The sequence below is a fragment of the Cebus imitator genome, unplaced genomic scaffold (genome assembly GCF_001604975.1).
Source record: "Cebus imitator isolate Cc_AM_T3 unplaced genomic scaffold, Cebus_imitator-1.0 Scaffold567, whole genome shotgun sequence".
NCBI classification, from domain to species: Eukaryota; Metazoa; Chordata; class Mammalia; order Primates; family Cebidae; genus Cebus; species Cebus imitator.
Genome location: NW_016107882.1, coordinates 476,862 through 477,851, shown reverse-complemented (window position 1 = coordinate 477,851; position 990 = coordinate 476,862).

Below are 990 nucleotides of genomic sequence, written 5' to 3'. Positions count from 1 at the left end.
CAGCACACCTGTGTGGGAGCCCAGGGAGGTGGGAACCCAGCACACCTGCACAGGAGCGTAGTGGAGGTGTTGCCTTTAGGTTTTGGGGGAGGCTGGAAGGAGAGAGGTGCCAAGAGGCATCAGGTATGGAAGCCTTGCTGTGAGTGGGCTGGGCTGGGGTGGAAGCTGACCTCGGGGTGTGAGCAGGTGACCTGGGCCCAGCCGAAATGAGGCAAGGAGGCTGAGGCAGTGTTTCCACTGTGGATGTCTTTATTGTGCCTAGGGACCCATAAGATGCTGACTAGAGAGAGGCGAACAGACACGGACAACACCCAGGTTGCTACACGGAGTCCCTCCCCGGAAGGCGGTGGGGAAGCCACCCTCTGTGCTAACCGCAGCGGCCTCGCAGTTCACAGGCTGACGGCTCCTGCCGAGCGTCACCCTCCAGTCCCTGGAGCCCTCGTCCACTTGCAGGGATGTGACTGGCCCTGCACGGCCCCTGTCCCCGGGCAACATGCAGGCAGCCCTATCTTGACCTATGAATTCAAAATACAACGTCCACTTTCCCGTTGTGACCGAGGGCAGCGTGCGTGGAAAGGTGGGTCGTGGCCAACCTCCTTCGCTCAGTATTGCTGATTGTTCTTGTAAACAAAACGTGCAGCATCAGCAAACAGATTCGCAGGCATCGCATTCTTGAATTTGTTTTGATTCACAGGTAAATGTGATGTTAAAAAGCCATTTCTGAACATAAAAACTGTTGTTATTGATGTGACATGCACCTGAGAAAAATCAAATTCCAGCGGGGCGCCTCGTGGAAGGTCACGACTCAAGGCCAGGCAGAGTGTGGCCTGCAGGCTGCCTGTGAGGGGTCTGCCTGTGTGTCCTGCTGTAGGATGTGCTCCTGTGAGGGGTCTGCCCGTGTGTCCTGGGGTGGGACACGCTCCTGTAAGGGGTCTGCATGCATTCCAGGGCAGGACACGCTCCTGTGAGGGGTCTGCATGCGTCCCGGGG